Source organism: Tetrao urogallus, assembly GCF_951394365.1.
Source record: "Tetrao urogallus genome assembly, chromosome: 2".
Classification (NCBI taxonomy): domain Eukaryota; kingdom Metazoa; phylum Chordata; class Aves; order Galliformes; family Phasianidae; genus Tetrao; species Tetrao urogallus.
Window position 1 is genome coordinate 37,622,093 of NC_136814.1, and position 20,765 is coordinate 37,642,857.

Sequence of the window (20,765 nt, forward strand, 5' to 3'; positions counted from 1 at the left end):
ATACTCACCTTGTGAGCAGTGCCGTGATGCTGGTGAAAAACTGCATAAAGGAGAAAGCCAGGTCAGTAGCAGGGCCAGGGGAAAGCCCCTGGCTGCTTGGAGGTGCCGCTTAGCCTGGAGTGACAAAGTATGTTGGATCTTATTCTTGCCTCATTGCTTGTGGGGGCTGTATGTGGGCAGTCCTCTAGCTAGTGCATGTGCAGTGGGGGCCCACTTGCTGCAGCCCCATGGGATGGGGGGTTGCACCTGCAGAAAGGTGCCAGCAGCAAAAACCCACTGCATTCTCCCTGTTGTTAGCTTTGCTTCCCTAACCTTTGTTCAGCCACTGTTTCATTCTGGAAGCACCTTAAGCCCCTCCATCAATAGAGGTTTGCTAGGAAGATGGTAGATTCCCATCAGACTGAGATCCAGACACAGCCAGAGAGTACAACCAGAACACCTCTAACCAAGCCCTGCCACCTTTCTCCTCCTCTGTGGCAGCTCAGACTGCGCTCATCAGGAGTGGGGAAGTTGGTGGGGAAAACGTTGGGAAACTTCTAGAGGTGCTAATTAAGCAACTTTAGGTTATAACCATCTTTAATTGGACTAATTTTTGGTGTCACATATTGCATCTTGATGAGAAGAGTCCTAAAATTAAAGCTGTTTTAATCTGTCTCCTGTTCCTTCTCTCTTCTGTTTGTCTTTCTGGTTGCAAAGAAAAAAAAAAATCACTGACACTTCTTGGGCTTTAGTGAATACTGCTATTTTTAAGGCGTTAAATTTGATTTACTTCAAATCTGACCCAGAATTCCATGCTGAGACCAGACTGCCTTTACCAGTGCTGTAGCTAGCTTCCCATTTTTGCATGCAGATTTTTAAAAACAGATGAAAATCAGGCTGGTAAAAGATGCTAGCACACCCCCACCTTAACTAGTAGTGTCCTTTATTTTAATCTCTGACCAGGGATCCTGAAGTACATCACTGTCTTCTTGTGACAAATGGAATGTCATCCTCCTTTCTTCTTTTTTTTTTTTCTTTTCTTTTTTAGTAAATATTTCTTAAATGACAGAGTTGGTCTTGTATTGAATTACAAGATCCAAACACCACCCATTTTCCCTTTGTGGCTCTTCATCACTGTCATGGGCTAGCTGATATTCTCCAGTCTCTATGGAAGCTGGCTTTCCAGTCCACACCAGGCAGGTCATGGCCTGCTCCGCTCAGGGAATCACTGAATATGTCAGGTTTCAGAATTCCCTGTTTGAACTGGTTACAAGTTCAGGAGTACTTGCTGGTGTATCTCTTGTGCAAGATCAGTCAGTCAGTCAGTCAATCAATCCACGCCTCAAAATTAGTGGCTCTCTGATGGCATGGAACTGTATGAGCATGGGAGCCAAGTGAAGGAAGAAGCATGAGAGATGCGTGAGGTGTTCTCAAGTTCAGGAATTTTCAAGGGTAGTGGGATGGTGCAAAGCAGCTTTGGGACTGCAAGGAAGGAGAAACAAAAGCAAGGTATCTTCTCCCTTGCAGAGGCTGTCCTCTCACTTTGTCCCTTCTCTGCTGATCTTCCATAGCTCCTTGTCAGCCTCAGTGTAGGCAGAGAGGGGGAGCCTGTGGCCTCCTGTGTGCCCTTCCTGCCTCCCTGCTAGCGAGCTCTGCTCCCCCTGCCAAAGGGTCAACGCTTTCTCAACTCAGCTGGGTGTTTCATAGCTTGCACAACTCTCATTTGCTTGAGGATTTTTCTGAGGGGGTACGGTGCCAAGAGTTGCACTGTAGAGGTTGTATTTCACTTCCACAAGGCTGCTTGCCATTTTCACAGTATCTCACACCATCATGGAGCATACTGTAGGTAATAGAAACCTTTAGTTGATGGTTCATGGTGTGGTTTGCTTTGCAAGCCCTGCTCACAAGAAGCAGAGCCTGCAGCCTCTCCACATGCATAAGGGAATGCATCTCCTTGTGGCAGACAATTTGCTATGAAATCTCCTGGAACTGCTCCAGCTCTGTATACTCTGCAGAAAGACCATGCTTGGGTAGTTTTGTGCTGGGCCTGCTCCCCCCAGCCTGCTGTGCACTCTGGGCTGCAGCCAGGAGGAGAGGTAGCCTCTCCGAGGGAACCGCTCTAAAATGGCTGCCTAAGTGTGGCCCGGCCCTGCGGCAGCAGCCCAGCCCCTACAGCAGAGCTTGGGCCTTGTGAGCCTGCAGGGAAACATCGCCTAAATCTGGGGGGAAATCCTGAAAAGCCCTTTGTGAGGAGTGTATTTTTGCAACAGCCTGTTTCCTCCTTCCCTCTCCTTCCTTTCCCCACTGCTTTGTCTGCTAAATAAAACAACCTACATTTTTGACCTGAATTACTTTAAGTGTCCCTGAAGGCATGTACAGCTACTAGGACTGTGGAAAGGTTTTCTTCTCTAGTGCGGTTAGATAGCTCTGATAGAGACAGGTCTCAGGCTTGATCCCCCGGTATGAGTGCTGTATTTACGTTTTGCCATACAGAAAATCTGCGTTTGCATTTTTGTAGCGCTGTCCATCGCAGAGAAGCTTGGGCTGCTTTATGAACAGGCACTGATCCTGTGGGGCAAATCTCTCCCCGTTTCAGTAGGTGAGACCCAGGGAAAGCTGCAACCCAAATCCTTGCCTCTGCCCTCACCTCTCTGCTGCTGGGGCTTGGGGTGCCAGGCCCCAACCCCTCAGGAGCGATCTGTCTGTCAGCCCTGAGCGTGCTCCCGCTCTTACTGCACGTTCCGAGTGAGGGGTTTTTGAAAGGACAATGGAATTGCTCATTTTGGCCTGTTTTAGCACCCTCTCCTATAACACGCATGGCAAGCCTGGCTGAATTAAACCAGCCATACTAATTTCTCTTGTTAGAACAGCCCTGCGTAATGCACAAAATGCTTGGCTTTGGAGGATGATATTACAAAGAAGGACACTGTAATTTAGTGGCTCATTTAATGTGAACCAAGAGAAATATGAGGCATGCCAATGCCGCATTGGGGCTCTATTTATATCCTTTTTGGTGTACGGTATGATTTATAATAAAGGATCATTTTTATATAGTATTACCGTGGTAATGGAGCTTACTAGGCTACCATGTCTGAAGTTAGGAAATATTGTATTAGAACAAGTTCTTTTAACACAGCGTAAGAATAGCCCTTTCTCCAGTATTAAATCTCAATTCCAAGCTTCTTAAAATAAATATCGATGCGCTCTGTTTATCTAGGACGCTGGGCTTTTATGAATGCAGCACCAGGACCTTCATGTCTGAGCCCAGAAGATGTTAAGTGCAACCCCATTTGGCAGTAGCCAGCCTCCACACTCAGCAGCTCTGGTGATTTTGCTCACCCGAAGCACTGTCCATGGGAGGCCCAGGAAAAGGGAGAGAAACAGAAAGCAGAAGAACCCTGTTTGGCTGTTGAGCGTGCTGTGACAGACTGAGGGGAGCATTTCCCTCCTCCACCCCTAAGTGCATGGCCAGAAGTGGGGTGCTGCTCTGAGCCGGGGCATGAGGATGCAGGAACAGAGGGGATGCTGGCAGGAAGGAGGAGGAAGGAGCAGTGTTTACTCCTAGGAGCTTTTCTGAAGGCCACACAGCGAGCAAACAGTGGAGCCAGGATTAGAGCGGAGCCACTCCTGGCACCTTGCCCTCAGAGTGATTCAGAGCTTGTTTCCTAAGCTAGAGAGCTGGTTGAAGTTTCATTTGTCTATCTAGACAGCAGCGTGTTCTGCTTCCCATTTAAAGCTCCGGAGCCTTCTGGTGATTCACAGTGCAGGCAGCAGTCCCCTGCGTGCTGGTTCTGGTGCCAGCCAGCACAGTGCCTGTAAGTCTTCAGTGCTGTCATGCAGATAGCAAAGGCATCAAAGTGGGTCTAGAGAGAAGGCGGGAAATAATCAACTGGAAGGATATGAGGATATGGGGAACTGTCATAGGCATGGCTGCATCATGGCAACTGTCCCTTCTGCTTGAAGCTGTGGTGTGAGATGGCAAAATGTGAAGGTTCAGGAGAAGAGCTGGTGGCAACCCTGCCATCTCCTAGTCTGGTATGAAGGAATGGCAACCACAAGCAGACCTCCTCTGGTGCCATCCATAGCAGCACACGCCCCAGCCCAGTCTCCCTCCTGCTCCATGCAGTGCCATTCCCTGTCCCCAGTCCATGCTGCTTTGCTGGAGGGGGCACCCCTCTGATTGCTCTCAGGGCCCCCTGGGGACATAACCGTTGTTGCCAGCTGGGAAGGTGACACACAGAAGCTGACAAAGCCAGAGCTGACTCTGCTTCCCACTGAGCCAACCTCAGTGAAATTGCCCAGCCACTTTGAATAAAAACGAATTAAGTAGCCTGGCAGTAACTCAGACCATATTTTATTAACTTGGACAGAACTGAGTAACATTAATCCCCCTCCCTGAAATTTCTTATTTTACAGCCAGGTTCTAATATATTAAAACGTGCTGGCAGAGCTTTTGGTAGGTTACAATCCACTTGTCACCAAACAACACACAACCCAGCATTACCACTTAGGTAGGGGCTGAGAAGCAGTGAGAGGTCAGGTGAGTTCCTGCAGCATTCCACATACCTGGCCAGAGCACCAAGGAGTGGGTGGCTGCTGTAGCACCTGCAGCTTGTGCTGTAACCTCAGAAAAGTCACCAACAACTTGCCCTGCATGATTTTCTGTGTGACTGATGCCTGACTGTTCCAGGCTGGTGCGGGCTGGCTCTGGCCCTGGGGGTGCATCACTCTGCAGGGGTGCTGTTGAGAGATAAGTCTTTTCTTAGAATCGTGGGATCATTAAAGTTAGAAAAGACCTCTGAGATCATCTAGTCAAACTGTCAACACGTTACCACCATATCCACTAAACTAAATTTTGTCTTAGCTCAGCAAAATGTCTGAAGAAGTCTGTGACTTACTCTGAGCCTCAGTTTCTCTGCAAAACTGGGGACATCCTTCTGGACTGCTGGGTATTAGGCCTCAACTCTAGTCCCATCAGAAACCAGAATAGGCTCTGTGCTCTAGGCTGAAGCCCTAGCAAGAAATACGACTGCTCTGCCTTTCCTGTTTATTAGGAATAATAATCCTAATAATACTTTGCACATCAGTAAGAGCTTCCATCTGAGGAAATTAAAGCACTTTGCAGTCATTAATGATTTAAGATGCTTAGCCCATCTCTGAGATAAGTAGGGAAAATCATCCTCATTTTTACAAATGGGAAACTCAAGTGAACTGTAGTCGAGTAGCTATGTAGGAAGGCAGCAAGGAGGCAGGTGAGAGCCCCATCCCTGTGGCTTCCAGGCTCATCATGTCCATGTGGCTGAGCCATCCATGGAGCTGCCAAAAGTTTCACTGGGAGAGGACGATGCAACAGGATGGGACAGGGTGGGTGCCCATGGCCCTGTCTGCTTCCTTGGGCTGGCTGCAGGCACTGCCGCCATTGGCCCTTCAGGGCGGTTACAGGGAGAAGAAATCCTGTTATAAATAGTCAGCTGAACTCTGGGCAGTGAACTTTTTGTACATAGCTGCCTTGTAAAATGAAACTACCCTGTGCCTCCCTTGGTGGAAAAAGAAAGCGAGCTGGGACCACACCTCTCCTGTTCTGTGTGTAAATCTGCCCATCGGGACCTGGCAGCACTCGCCTATTTAAATGAAATACTCATTATAGACATGGGACTGCTGGGTGGTTGCTCGTTAACCGTTTGGGGCACAGCTTGAAATAGCACGGCTTGGCCTGGGCCAGGGGCTGAAACAGGATTTTCCACCTCGTAGAGCAACCAGATCTCAGCTGCCTGCTTCCCTCCGCTATGCAGAGCTTATAAATAACCCCTTTCTCATCTTCAAAACAGCTGCTGTTTTGTTTTTTTTTTTTTCAACACACACAACATAAAAGAGAGCAGAGCAGGCAGGCGATAGTGAAAGTGCCACCATGTTGCTCTCTTTTAAAGTCTGCTTCCCTTAGTGCAGAAGGAGAGCCCTGGCTGCCCACCGCTGCCCATAGCTGTGCTGGTACCGTGCCCGCAGTGCTCCTTGCCTTATCCTCACTTCACCTCTTGGCTCTTACTGCCCTTTCCTCTCTGTCTTTGGCTCTTTGACTAATAGCTTTGCTTGCTTTTTATATCTGCGCATGTGGCACATCTGGAGCAAGGCGTGCCTCTGCTTTGTTGTTGTTGTTTTATCTTCCCCTCTATCTATATGTACGCGCTAGTATTTTTCGCTTTACTTTCCACTGCCATGGCAACTGCTGGCTGTTTGGCAAAAAAAGCTCGCGGGGAAGAAAAGGGGCTCAGAGCGCTCAGCTGGCAGATGTCCAGTGTAATCATGCCGCAGCGCCGAAATGAGGCCGCTGGCGGGCTGCCCAGCTGCAGAGAACAAAGATGTCAGTTCCCTGCGCTGGCGGCGGCGCGGGCTTGGCACCCCTATATGGCTTCCCAGAACTCCTCGCCTTGGCCGCCTTCCATCCCCTTCAGGGCAGCAAACAGGATTAGCACACACAGACTTGTTTTTCTCTTTTCTCCTCCAACTGTTCCAATGACATCATCCCTGCTGCATTCAGCTGCCAGCAGGGTGACTTTGTTGGGTTTTTTGTTGTTGTTGTTGTTGTATTATTTTTTTTTTTTAACAGGAAAAAAGAAAAATGCACACACGCCATAGAGCACAATGTTTTAGGTAATGTTAAATGAAAACCCTCAAAGTGCAGCGAGCTCAAGCACATGAAGCCAGATGCGCTGTATTTTTTTTTTTTTTTTTTTTTTTTCTTTTTCATAATTGAATTCCTGCAAGATAAAAATCTCATTTTCCTCAGTAGGCTGTAATCAGCGCTCGCAGAGCTGTGGTTTCCAACTGCCCTCGTCATGTGCTTCCTTATGAAACTCCACCGAGAAATCGCCTTGGCACGGGCACCCATTTAAAGGGCCCGGGAGCAGGCAACAACCCCGGCACCCCAAAGCGACCTGGGGCTGAGGGGTGCCAGGACCCCCACCCTGCCCACTTTGGGGCCCTGGGCTCTGCAAGGTGGTGCCTGCCCTGCTTGCAGCTCTGCTGGCAAACCGCTGGGCTTAGGAGAGCTGTTAGTTGCTGCTGGCCATGACAGAGAGAGAATGCATTTCATCTCTCATAGTCTAGTTGTTGGGTTTTTTTTAGCTTCTAGACATCTGTGGGGCATTTTCCTCTCTTCACTGTGTCTCTTTGCCAGCTGAACAGCACAGCAGTGCTCTACTCCCCAGCACTGTGGGAGCCCCAGGAGTGCCACCTTTGGGGAATTTGGGCAACAGCCGACCCATCCTTCCCACCCTTCCCACTGCCTCTCACCGTGGCCCACCTCCCACCACGTCCCCTCTCCCCAGGGCTTGCTTCCTCAGCTGCAGTGCTCCTGTTTCCCTTGGCATGGACTGCAGGATGCGATGCGCGTTTCCTCTTATCACTGCACCCAAGCAAGCCCTGGAAGCGGCCTGGCAAGAATAGTGTGCACTACACAAGGGATGAGTCAGTGGTGGAAAGCTCCTGCTCTGGGAACCAGGCACATAGGTGTGCCTGCTGGCTCTTGGGGTGGACCCAGCTGCCGGCAGCCATGCTGGTGCATGCAGCCTTTGCCTACTTCTGCTTTTGGCCTTGAAGAGCTGTGGGGGCACAGGGACAGATGGCTGCTCTGGCTCCGCGTTGGGTCATTCAGGCTTTCTGGTGCATGGATGGACAGAAGGACACACTGCATGACAAGCAGGGGCTGCTAGGAAAGCTTTATGTAAGAGGCTTGCAGTACAGCAAGTGTTCCACTCCCAGAGCTCCACATCGAAGTTGGCAGCACTTCAAAACCTCTGTTTCATAACTGGCGAGAAATAGGATTTTCTAACAGCCCTGGGATGACTCTGCCTGTTGTGCAGGGACCTGGGATTTTATGAGATGTTAACGGTTAACCAGGCAATGGCCTACATTGTTCGGTAGCTCCCTTCCCCATGTGGAGGTGCGTGTTTCTATCAGGCGGCACGCTGTCTGCCAGCAGCCTTGGCCCCCCTGCCCACCTGCAAATAACAGAACTCAGCAATTAATTAGCAATTAATTGCAACCAAATAATTACAGAATCAACTGTCAGGAGAGATGCTGTGAGTGGTTTTCCCAGGATGGGAACTGCCCTTTGAGCTTCCCAGGATGGGGTGCTTGCAGGAGCCCTGGGCAGGGGGCAAGCTGGAGGGGTGCTTTCCTGGGAAATGAATTCCTGGGGCACTCGGATTTCCTGGGAAAACGGGGCAAAGCAGAGCTTTGCTCCCTGCTCCTGTGCCAAAGGGGATGGCAGCATGCTCCCTTCTGGGCTCTTGTCCATCCCCCACTCTGTGCTGAGATGCACTGATGGCACAGGAAAGTCACGGAAAAGAGAAAAAAAACAACCCACAAGCGCATTAGACATATTCACGGAGATGGAATAGGACCAGGTATTCATCTTATTCATCTCTCCTTGTTGATGAGGAGTTATCCTCTCCTGGATGTTATCCAGCATTTTTCCAGCCTGGTTTCCAATGATTCAAGTGATGGGGCTTCCTTTGGGAGACTCCAACACTATCTAATGCACTTTGCTGTTCAGAAGTGCACCTCATCCTGTTTGGCTCTGGCAGCCCTTCTCCAGCTGTGGGTCTGCCTCGGTGACCTGCTGTCCCCTCTGCTGCCCTCAGCCACCCAGGCTCCAAAGCACCTCTGGGTTCAGAGGCCCTCCCAGTGTGGGGACACGTAGGCCCAGTATGTGTCCAGACAGTTTGACCAAGCCAAGGAAAGGTGGTGGTAGCTTCATGACAGTTCTGTGGTTCTCCAGCTCTGGGCCAGCAAGCCTGAGCTCAGTGGCTGGCACAGGAGAGTGCAGCTGGAAGGATGCTCTCTATTTAATGCTGACTACTAAGGGCCCACAGGGGCTGTCCTGGCCAAGTAGGACTGCTGAGGCACAGAAACACCCTGGCCACAGAGAGTCTTTTCCTTGGCCATGGTCCCTGTAAAGGGTCAGGCAAGAGGTTTGGGTGTACGAACTTCTCTGTGCAGCTTTAGGATGGAAAACTGCCAGGCCTGGTTGAGCTCAGTCTTGCTCCTCACCAACACCACCAGTGCACTTAGAGAATATCTGGTGCCCATGTGCCTGAGATGGGGATGCAAAGGCTTCTTGCGCATTCAGAATATCAGGGCAGGCCTAAGTTTCACATGTGAGAGCACCTAACAGGCAGCAGTTTCCTTTCTTTCACAGAAATGGCCTGAACAACCCCTGTGCTGCACAGAAGCTGCAACCTGCAGCTGGATCACACCCGGTGTCCTCCTCAGCACCTTGTATGAAGGTGAAGGAGGTCCCCTGTTCCCCACCAGCCAGCTTGAATTTGCGCTGGAGGATACATTTCTGTGTCTGAGTCTCTCCTTGCCTCCTCATCCAATTCCCATTCTCTGCATCCCTGCACTTGCAGCTCTTTGGTGCAGAATGCTCCACCATGGGTCCTGAGCTCTTCCACCTGTGCTCCCCTACCCAGAAGAAGTCCCAGCCCCAGTTCCTCCCATGCCACATCTCCTCATCTTCCGGGCACTTGTGGCTCAGCATGCCTTGGCCAGGGTCAGATGTTGCTCCTCTGGCCAAACCTCTTGCAGCAGGACACTGTGCTCTCCCTCTTTTTGTTTCCTTTTGTTTATAGTACTTGATCCAGCTTCCAGGCCATGCGCAAATGCTTCACTCCCAGCCAAGTTGAACTTGTTTCAAGGAAGATTGCACAAGAGCCCTGTGGTGTTGCTGGGAGCCAGGCATGCTGGACTAGCTGCTTTGTCCTCCTGGCCCCAGCCCTGCCCAAGGACCTGCTGGCACTGATCCCACCACAGTGCAGTCAGCAGGATGCCTCATGGGCTGTGGGAGGAGCAGCAAAGTCCAACAGAGATCATGAACAGGCCTTGCAAATTTAAGGAAGAAAAAAAAAGGGGACACCAAGAGCGGCAGAAGTTTCTCTGGGTTGATTCGCTCTCTGTTCAAGCCGTACTGACTGCTGGTAGTAGTTCCAGCTCATCGTAGGTATAAATCACTTATCTTCTGGTTACACCAGCTCTAGTCTGTACTGGGGCTGAGCAGTAGGACCACGGCTGGCCTCAGCAGAGGACAACGGCTCCGAGCCTTGTGTTAGCCGAAATAGCTCTGCTAAAGTCAGTGGAGAGGAGTGATCCCAACAGCAGGCATGTCCAGCAGCCTGAAGCAGCCTATGTGCTAGCAGGTCCTGAAGAAACAGCTCAATGGTTCACCTCTTGCAGGCTGTCTCATCTTTGGCCATAGGAAGCACTTACCTCTCACTTCACAAGCACTGTGTGAATTCCAAGTGACAAGAAAGCCTTGCTTTCTATCCACAGGTTTTAAAATGCTGCAGGCAAGTAAAAAACACTGAATTTTCTATTATTTTTTGTTTTGTTTGGTTGGTTGTTCTGTCTTTTCACTGACCTTGTCAACACAGATAGCAAAGAGCTGATGGGGGAATACTTGGAAAAATCAAACCTATCTACACAAGCATACTGCAGTAGAGTGGACCCTGAGAGAATATACTAACCTTCTCAGCCTCTGTCAATTATTTTTGAAAAATCATGGAGAATGAGAAGTTGCAGGGCATGGAAGATTCTTCATCAGTTTGCGTTGAAGAAGTTGAAGTGCCTCGTGATACCTATTGCCATCATCATGAAGAAACTTTGCTTCCTTCCCTGACACGGGAGCCTTCACACTTTGAAGTAATTAAGAGTGACTTAAAATCCCTTGAGAAAGCCCTGCCTTTCCCAGAGGTGGGATTCATCCAAGCTGATTGCCGAAGTTTGAAAATCATAGTCCAAGCTGATTGTCCTAGTTCTGCTTGCAGGGCATGAGCAGGAGCAGTCATCCCACAAAGCATGCCTTGCTTATATACCAAATGGGACCAAACTCTTGCTGAAAGTGCTCATCTTCCCCACAGCACAGTGGGATTTGGTTAGCTGCAGGTAACTTAGGTACTTAGGTAAATTAGCTACCTATATAGGGAAGGTGTGCACTGAATGGTGTGGCCCAGTCTGGAGAACCAACTTGCTTTTGACCTTTCAAAGCCATAGAGATTGTTCCCCATCACCCACTGTGGATATGTAGTGATATACCATGGATGTGAATGAGCCTGCCCTCTGTTTCCCCTCACCCTTCACAGTACATCCCACAGGGTGAAAATGCTGACAGATGCTAAGGTCTGAGGGGCTACTTGGACCTTACATTTCATCCATTCCCTTGCCCTCTTTGAGCCCAAGTGTTTGTATTTGGATGCTCCAAATTCTGCCTGTCTCCCATGTCTTAGTGCAGTTTCTTAGCTGTTGGCTGTCTCATTAAAAGCCTTGATGAATGCAATGATGCAGCCCCCAAATTATTCTCCCTTTCACTGATTTCATTTGAGTACATGGTAATATTTTCCCCATACTTTCCAATTTAACATAATGCTGATAAATGATATGACACTGATAAATTTTCATTTTATTTAAGGCTGTTTATCATCCATATCTATTATGGAAAGTCATCAATTATGCAAAAAGCGTGCATGTTTAAAGAGCCTTTAAAGTGTCTCTATTTATGGATTGCATGTTGCGTCTTCTTTCCCCCTTGCCTGAGCACATACCAGTGAGGTTCCTCCATTAAGTATCATTTTTGCACAAAGAGCCTGAAAAATGGAACTTGACAGGGGCATCCTAGGCAGGCTGGAGGCTTGCTGCAAAATATGGCTGTGCTATAAAAATCTCACTTCACAGGAGAATCCCACAACCCTCCAAGCTAGGTCTACATCAGAAGACCAGTAAACCAGACAGATGCAGTGTGCCTTTGGTCAAAAAGCCACACTCTGGTGCTCTCCTGAAGCTGCCTTCCACAACTTAGCCAAGGCCTCTTGGTACATGTGAATACTGCCAGTCCCGCTGCGGGTCCTGGAGGGCTCTCACTGGCAGAGGAGCACAGCTCACAGCTCGGCTGTGCTGTGATTTTCGCAGTCCCCTGGAAAAACTGCATCATTGCAGCTCATCTCTGAGCTTGCACACAGACCTGTTTGCTAAAGAGGACCTTATTCTGCTTGCAGGGCAGCATCTTTGCAGTCACCTTGCATGAATACCGTTGTAACTGCCAGCTTGTTGTGTTGTGTGTATTAAATCACAGTGCTGGGGAAGTTTTGCAGTGAGTAAGGCGAGTCAGAGAGCAGACACCTCACAGAGGCCCTTTAAAGCGGTCTGAGACGCTGGCATCTTGGATCATTTTTTTCTTTCCTTTCAAGACGCTGGGGGAAAAAAGAGCTAAAGTAAGGAAATTAGATTGTAAAAAGCTAATTTACCAAACAGCACCGTCCTGGCCTGAATCTGATCTCACATATGAAGTGCCAGTAAATCCTGAGTCACCCTGCACACATCTGGATGCTCCTTGGCAGCAGCGCAGCTCTGTTTATTCAGGTCTGAGGGGGTCCGCAGCTGTGGTGGCAGCAGCGTGCGACAGGAAAGGGAGAGTTTTCTCACACGTCTGACACAAGACTCCAATTGTGGTGACTGTTGGCGCTGACCTCCCCGTGCAGGGGCTGCTGGCAGGAGGCACTGCAGGCTGTGCTGGCCGCCATGCCTCACTCATGGTCCCCAGCTCTCGCCTCTCCCTGCTTCCTCCCAGCTCCTGCAAAATGGAGCACTCGAGACATTTAACAAAAGCTGCGTAGATGCGGCTTCTTCCTTGGGTTATCAGGAGGCTGAAGCAGCATCTGGCTTTCTGCTCTTTGGAGATGCAGGCTCCTTGCTCTGCATCCCAGCGGCTGTAGCAGCAAATCCTAAATGTGCGGGTTCCCTAGGCACTGTGCGCTCACGGGCCTACTCCAGTGAGATGGTTTGCTCTGAATTACACTTCTGGATGCCTGTAGCGTTGGGAAGTGTCCTGCGGCTGCTGCAGGTTTGGGTACTTAAATAGCTCTCTGAGGTAATTAGTTGTGCTTTTAAATTACTTACAGTTTCTGTCGTGCTGTAGGGGATATGTCGGGTTGTGACAAAGAAGGGAGCGTGAAGCCAGCGCAGTGGGATGTGTGGTGGCATCTGGTGTTTTTAAATGTGCCATACAAGGTCACCTCTGTGCTCTGCCTGCACCCTGCCTGCTCACCGCAGAGCTTGATGGACTTTGCCATGAAATCATTCATTTTCTTTCACTCTTCCTTTTCTCTCATAGCCATCAGGAGATGCCCTTGGCAGTGTGGTGTGCCTTTAAGCCAAGCAAGCAATAACGCAAGAGAGGATTTGGAGCCATTGTATCTTTTACAGAGTGCATTAAAGGCATGAGATCAAAGGCTGGCTACCTCTTGTGCTTGAAGAGTTCCTGTGGCACATTAGCAGGGAAATTTTCTTTACTGGCTCAAATGGCTATTCACATTTTCCATTAAGATTCTGTTTTTTTCCTCCAGACTCACAGGAGGAGGATGGCTTCTCCCATCACACACTGCCTCACAGTGTTCTTGTCCTGGTCTGACCTGACTGTCACAAAGCTTGCTATGGATTTTGTACCTGTGCTCTGATTGTTGGGCTACATCAGAACTGCTCTGCCCAAAGGAAACCATTTGCATCACGACTGTGAGCAAGTCCAGCTGCTCTTGTGACATACAGAAAACTGTTATTCAACTCAGGTAGCTCTCTTCCTTACATGATGACAAAAGAGTGATGTTTGTTTCTGGCCCTCTGGAAGGCCACCCATGACCCTCAGTGTCCCAGCATGTTCTTGTGCATGTGAACATCCCTGAGGCTGCTTTTTGGAGATGGCTGTCACATCATATGGGCCAGTTCCACTATATGCCAGTGATCCATGCTATGGCTTTGGTATTTCGCTTCTTCTGCTGAACATACTTTCCAGTACATCCTGGGAGCATGCTTGTCTTGCCATAACTGCATCCCATGGGTACCCCAAGTCATTAATCACCTTTTTCCCTTCTGCTGGTTCCAGACGAATTCCCAGTTCACAGCGTAAGTTCCTGCTGTTAATCCATAAGCCATAACCTTTATGTTGGGTAGTGTTCAACACAATTAGATTTCCATTACATGATATTCTTTCCTGTAGTTAAACACGACTTGCTTTACTTATGCAGCCAACCTCGGGTGAGATTTAATTGTAACCTTGGGGTTCGAGCTCTGTGCTTGCATATCGCTCTGTGAACCCTCCAGTCCACCAACCCATCAGCCGTATTCATCTCAGTATATGAGCAATTATCCACAGCTCTCTGCAGCCTCGTTCTGCCGGGCTGAGCACAGAGGATGCAGCCAGAAGGGTTGTTCAGCGCTGGCACAGCCAACCTGAGACTGAACAGCAGCCTTGTCCAAAGAACCCACTCTTTCCAGAGCAACCATTAACTGAAGAATGAATCCAGGATGGCTGGGAGTCAGGTCACCCTGACTGCAATGTAAACATGGTACCTGCTCTGGTGCAAGCTGCAGTGGAAAACAAAGGTACAATAGACCAGACAAGGTCATTACACACAATTTGATCCAATTATATATCTAAACCCAGGGCTCTTTGTGCTGCGAGTTTGATTTTGTGCTCAGAGGCAGAGAAAACAGCCTTATATATAATGGAGCAGTGCTGGGCACTGCAGTGCATCTCTTCTCACATACAGCAGCAGTAATGCCTCCTAAATCCACCTGTCCCTCAGCTGAGCATTCGTTTACCCACACTCCCGTGGCCGCAATTCCCTGCGGTTAAAAAATGTTGGTATGCAGGAAAAGTTTCCTCTGGCAGTGAGGGCTGTGGCCACCCCCCTCCCCGGGTCCAGAGGCTGCTTTGATGCCACAAGAGCATGACAGTAAGAGAAATGCCTGGGGAAGTGAATCAATAGCGGCAGGCCGGCCAGCTGCAGGGTGAGGACCGGGTAAATTGCTGGAAGAAACTTTCCCAGCCACCAGACAAGTTGGGAGAACAATACAAAGAACAGGATGTGAGGCACTTCCCGGCACTGGCGACTCTGCGCCAAGGAGCGCGGCCGCTTCCAGGGCTATCTTTATACCCCTGTAATCTGGAGACATTTTCTACTATTTTCTCTCAATTTCTGTGCTCATTGGGAAGCTGTTGTTTCTTTTAGCTCTCCTTCAGAAAACCAATCCTTGCTGCAAAAATACGAGGCTGTGTTCCTCCGCCTTTCATATCAATGCCACTCCTGGCAGATCTCTGAGCAAGACTGGGAATAGTCCAGTTCCCCCTCTGGCATCTGGTTGATAGAGCAATGCCCACACTTTTTGCTTTTCCCATCACTCTCCCTCCTCCCATCCCTGAGGGATGGAGACATTTGTTGCTTGTTCTGATGTCTGTTACCAGCCACTCTCATCTCCATGTGTAGATCCCATAGAAGTGCTTCTCCCTAGAATATCTGAGCCATTGCAAGTGAAAGAAAAAAAAAACATGATCCTGTGATTTTCCTCCCTGCTATCAGGAAACAGGTTTGTTTGTTTTTTAATGAATGCAAAAGAATGCAGATAGCGGAGAGGAAAAGCCTGGGCTCTGAGCTCTGTGTTTCTTTATTTAGGTTCCTCCGTGTGCATCAGCTGAGCCCAGCAGGCGGCAAAGCAAGAGGTGGATGTTATTTCAGGAAAAGCCTGGCCCCTTGGGCTTGAGACAGAGCAGCATCCCAGGCTGCAGTCCCCTGGCTCTTGTTGCACGTAGGGAATTTGGGCAGAAAAAGGAATCCCAGCCATGCGGCTTTTCTCATCTAGGTTTTGCAGAGCAGGTGTACCAAAGGCAGCTCAATTCTACTGGGACAGGTCACAAGGTACTGCGTGCTCTGGTATTTCCCACTTCTCTGGTGCTGTCCATTAAAACAGGAGACCAAAGAGCATTTCTGTGGCATAATGTAGGAGACTGATGGTATATGACGGTGCTGGAGGCTCTGCTGCTCGTGGGAGCGGGGTGTATGCCACGTGGGAGAAGTAGCGGTGCCCTGTGGTTGTGCTAGGTGGCATGGGCTGAACAGCAGCAAAAGGCTCCTTCCAGCCGCAGGCATGCTGCAGTGCTCTCTGGAAACCACAGCTGAAATCACAGTCACATTGATGTCAACACCAAAAAGGAAAAACAAACAGCAAAGCAATGTGACAGACTCAGCACAATATTTCTCTTAACTTACTGATCAACACTTCATGCAAGTTTTAGGTGTTTCTAGCTTACTGAAAGTCCAGTTCTACTCTCAAAACATCATGTCAGCATGAAAAGTAGGAGTGTATCACATGCAGTGAGCTGCTTAGACTTTTCATTTTTTTCAAATGTACATATTTTGGCCACAGCTCTTCACTGAATTTAGCACAGATGCAGGTTTGGTCAGCCTGAACTTGCATCTTTCAGTGCATAAAACACTCATTGCACTTTTTTTTTTTACCTGGCTGTAGCCACGATGTTGTGTGAAGTGCTGTTTCACTATACCTGAGTACGTAGGGCACATCTGTTCTTTGGGATCTGAGAAACTCTGAGGTAGGTCACCTTTACCTCTAAAACCAGTGCTCATTTGCACTTTGTAAAGCACATTTCCTCCTTAGTCACGCAGGATTTTTGCTTCTTTCAAAGTATTTCTTTTGTAGCAGATTTTTATGCAGATTTTTATGCAATAACTTATTACTAGGTTGTTTTCTACTGATGCGGAGAAATCTTTCATGCAATTTGCATCCCATTAACAGCTTCATAAGAGATGATCCTGATTCTAATAGCTCTGCACAATAAGCCAGTAAAGCCGAGTATGGAAGGGATTATGAAGTGCATTGCTGTTATACCCGCAAAATGGCTCATTCTTTCGAAACGGAGGCATTGACTCCTCTGACACCAAAGGTTAGTCCTAAGAGTTATAACTGTCTGGTATTTTTTCAGCAGTGCTGTGACTGCTTTTTATATCCTGTTTGTTTTGGGCTTTTTTTTTGCCCTGTCCATTTTCTTGTGCTAGCAGCAGTGACCACAAAACCAAAGTAGAGCCCCAGTCCTCAGGGACTGATGCCTCACAGGTGGGTGTCAGATGCAGCCTTCCAGCTGCAAAACACTGCTGGATTCCAACACTGTAATAAAACCAGTGTTACATCATTTCTGTGGCGATGGAACAACAACAGAACCTGCCTTGGGACAGGTATATGCACTAGCCATTACCTGTCACAAACACCTTCCTGTAGGCATTTTACACCACATACTACAAGTTTCCACCACCTATAGGACAGGCCAGGAGTCTTTGCTGAGGCTTACAGAGATGCTTTGATGCTGCGTGGGCTGGTGGGGAGAAGTACCAGCCATGGCAATGAGTAACTCTCTCCCTGGTGTCAGTCTCAATCCGCTGTCCCAGGGTTTTCCTACAGTTTCATAAACCAAGGATTTGAAGTGAAGGGCAGACATTAGAAGGTGGCCTCCTACTCTGTAGAGAGATGGAGGGGAGTGCTTGTGTGGGAAAACTCGTCACTGCATGAGACCCTGTGTGTTACATCAGTCATGCACAGTGCCTGTGTGTAAGACAGATATAGAGGCTTCATAGCAGTGCTGGTGGCCAAAGTAACACTCGTGTTGGGGTCACCAGCATTTGCTTATGGGGCATCCCCTGTCTGTCTTGGCTGGAAAGCCAGTATGAGCCACCATGGCCACCACAGGCTACTGCTGCTCCCCACACTCACTTGAGCTGTGCCAAGGCAGCCATGTGGTACATAAAGAATGTGACAGACTGGGAAGGCAGCAGCTGGAGGCACTACTGAGAGGTGGTAAGGTTTCTGCTTCTGTCCCTCAGCAAGCACAGGCGTATGCTTATCCTGATACTTCTGTTTCTTACCAGAGTTGGAAAATTGCAGCTGTGGTGGATGAGATGGTGGGGGAGTGGGAGTTGGGCAGTCTGGTGTGGTGGGAAGCTGGCTCGGAGGAGAGAAGGGGGCTGGTGGGACAGGGAACAGTAGGGACCCAGAGCACGGAGGGACCTGCCTAGGGCTCACTTTTCCTTCCAACGACCAGATCCATCCTTGCCTGCTCCTGCTTCTCCTGAGAACAGCACTGGGGTCACTCAGCCATCTGGTTCCCTCGTGCCCTCTCTTTTCCTGTAGGTCACAGCCTGACATTCCCACACATGAAGTAACAGTCCAGGCTCCTGGGAAATACATGAGAGGGCTCTTTCTTGAACTGTGGCAATGCCCAGACCACACTCCTTCCTAGTGTACATGTAATGTTGTATGTATTGTTAACTAGCTCGGTTGCCTAACAGAGAGTTTCCTCCATCTGCAACAAACAGCATATTTTTTTACCTTCTTTGGTCACATTCATACGTACTCCTTTTCTATTTCAATTGCTTAGCCATTATATGGTTTCAGTGCATTTGAACCACTTGAGTAGTTTCATATGATCTTTGACTTCATGGTCATCAGCGTTGTCATTATGCCTCCATTTGATTTGGAGGTTGCCTGCAAGTGGAGTCCACCACACCAGCTGCTCTCACAGTGCTGATGAGGTGAATGCAGTACAAAAGAGCTCAGTGTTACCCTTCTCAGCTCAAGGTCCTCCTCCACCACCCCTGGCCAGCTGGGGATGCTGCCCTTGTAATGATGAGCCAAGGTTCTTGATTCTCATGTCTGTAGCAGACTCCTGTTTGCAGACCGCTATGATGTTGCCAGGCCACAGCTGGCCTGTTCAGGCTTGGCACTGGCAGGGGCTCTATCCCAGCTTCGGTTCTGTATGAGTATGGGTCAGCCGTGGTGGGATGTCCTCTGTTTTTTAGGGCCTTCTGCCAGATGCATGCTCCTCGTGTGTGCTCTTCCTGCCGTACTTGAGGAGACCTGGCTCCAGAAGAGGTGGTTGTAATCACCTCCTGGAACATAGGGTACCTGTCTCACAAGCCATATCTCCTGCCTTCAAAATGCTCTTCATGTCCATAGGATTTTATACTAATCCAAGTTTTTGTGCATCTTAAATTTCTAGCATTTGTAGAGTGTCGCTTTACCAAACATTAAAAGATAATTTTAACAGCCAGTTTTAACATGACCCTCCCATGCTTTCTTTTCCCTTCCATTTGGGATCTGAGTTTTCCCTTCCTCTGGCTTGTACATGTTTAGCTCATTGTCTTATTCTTCTACAACCCTTTTATGTATGCTCTCAGACATGGCTTCTGTTTTCTTCATTTTCCATTTCTTGTCTCCCCAGTGGCCTCCAAACCCACCTCTAATCCACTGCCTTCTGCTTCAGATATTTGCACCTTCTGGCTGGCTCTGCTGTCATCTGGATGCCCTAGTGGCAGAAGGGAGGATGTAGCTTAGCACTTCCTTCTCCATCAGTCTCATGGCAGAAGCAAGGCTTTTGCTTTTTCTCCCCAGCAGCAGAGGTATGTGGGATCTCACCCTGGTGGGGCTTGCCATCTCAAACACCATATTCACGTGCACAGAGCTAGCACTCATCTTAGAAGCCCTTCCAGTGCTGGGCTAGCATCCATAGATCTTACCTTAATGTCTTAACACATCTTTAAGTGTTACCCTTGGTAAAGAATACTTTAGCAAAATGATTATTTTCACTACAGCTGGTGTTCAGTTTTCCAGACACTTGGTACTGTGTAGATTTATGTTTCAGACCACAACAGCTGTAAGTCAAACGTTGTGCTCCTCAGTATAATTTCCTTTTGCTGTGATTTTATTTCTTCTGGGCCTTCTGGTAATCCTCTCTTAATATTTTCCACTGCAGCACTGCAAGGTCCGTGCTGGCACTGAAGGCTTTTACATCTGAAACACACCATCCTGCTGGCTGTAATTAGTGCTGACATGCACACACACAGACTGCTGCCAGGAAGCAGAAACACTGTCCTTTAGCTTTACTCATATGGAAAAGTCGGAGATTTGGGGTGGCTTTCTTGTTGTGCAGATGCCTTCAAACACTGGGAAGCAGGGAGCTGTGGCACTGCTCTTGGTTAAAGGACAAGCTCGTCTACCCAAGCATGTAGCTGTGCCCTTGACAGGTTACATTTCTGTTTGCAGTGTCACTTCCTATCATGCTTGCAGCAGAGGTAACTGTTTGCACTGTCATAACATCTCTTCTGCTGGTGCTTCCTGGCCTGCGACACTGCAGAAATTACCGCAGGGTGCATCGCCCCACTCTCCAGACTCTCACTTGAGGATGGCACACAGGCAGTCATGAGGCCCCAAGCAGCACAAGCATCTGTGGGGGCTGCCAGCCTCTGAGCTGCCTCCTGATTGCCTGCCCTGGCTTTCCTGCCTGAGCTCTTGGCCATAAGTGGCCTCATGCCTAGGGGACTGCAGCCCCGGAAGTGGGCATCACTGCAGAGCTTCCAATGGTCACTTGGGGTGGGCTGATGAACAGGTCCTTCTGGAAGAGGTCCTGAACCAGCTCCTTTTGAGAAGTCCTGAAAACCTGTGAAAGCTAGTAGGCACAATAGTTGTGAATAGAATGCCTTCTGTTAGATTTCAGATCATTTCAGGAATGAGTACAGAGAGATGGCTGCATGGTGCCCCTGACGTTGATGAAATTTCTTTCTTCTCTTGCAGTAAAAGCAAGGCTGCTTGATGCCGGCGAGAAACATGTGGCTGTCCAACATATTGCCTGAAATCCACAAAAGGAATCATTGGTACTGCTGATTTCAGGTGTCTTTTATTAATACTGAAAAGAAAAATTGAGCGTTTCCTTTGTACAATTTGTAATGCTCTGCTAATCTGTGTAATCTGCAGCTAATGTCCTTTTGTGCTGTGTCTGCAACAATTTCCCTGCTTTGTCATTTCCATCGCAATATGTAGGTGTTGTCTATTTTGCTTGTAAGGTCATCTTAGGCAGTTCTGGTTTGAAATATTTGTACTGCAAGCTTTCCCCAAACATG